The sequence below is a fragment of the Penaeus monodon genome, chromosome 20, assembly GCF_015228065.2.
Source record: "Penaeus monodon isolate SGIC_2016 chromosome 20, NSTDA_Pmon_1, whole genome shotgun sequence".
Taxonomy (NCBI): domain Eukaryota; kingdom Metazoa; phylum Arthropoda; class Malacostraca; order Decapoda; family Penaeidae; genus Penaeus; species Penaeus monodon.
In genome coordinates this window covers 33,892,567-33,893,332 of record NC_051405.1, presented here as the reverse complement: position 1 = coordinate 33,893,332, position 766 = coordinate 33,892,567, and positions in this window count along the sequence as shown.

Here is a 766-nt window from a genome sequence, read left to right as displayed (position 1 = left end):
TTTTTTCTTTTTAATATATACTTAACAGACACGCGTATATCTTTTAAAACCTTCTTCCTTTCTGTTGACCGAGACTGACATGACACTTCCTTCAATCATCCTTCATTTTCTTTTCATCTGTGACCCTCGACCTTTCACTGTCACTCACTCATATGTCACTTCAAGTTTCTTTCTCATTCATCCCTCCTGATGTTCTGTTTTCCTCTTTGCCTCTTTTTCTTATTCACTCCTTTCCTTATTCGTTCGTTCATATCTTCGTTTTTTTTTTCGTCCTGCCTTTTTCCCTACTTTCCTCCTTCCTTCCTTCTCTTATTCCTCCTTTCCCTCCTTTCGCCATTATCTTCTTTCCCCTTTTCACCTTCTTTCTTCCACTGCTTCCCTCTTTCACTCCCCTCTTTCTCTCCTTTCCTCCTTCCCTTTTTTCACTCTACCTTCCCTCCCTCTTTCCCTTCTTCCCTCTTTTTCTCGTTTCCACTTCTCTCTCTTTCCTTCTTTCCTCCCTCCCTCTTTCTCTCCTTCCCTCTTTCCCTCTAGCTCTCCTTCATTCTTTCTCTCTTTCTCTCCTTCCCTCCTTCCCTCTTTCCCTCCTTCCTTCCTTCCCTCTTTCTCTCCTTCCTTCCTTCTCTCTTTTTCTCCATCCCTCCTTCCACCTTTCTGTCCTTCCGTCTTTCCTTCCTCCCCACAATATCTCCTTCCCTCTTTCTCTCCTTCCTTCCTTTCTTTATTCCCTCCTTATCTTCTTCTCTCCTTCCTTTATTCCGTCGTG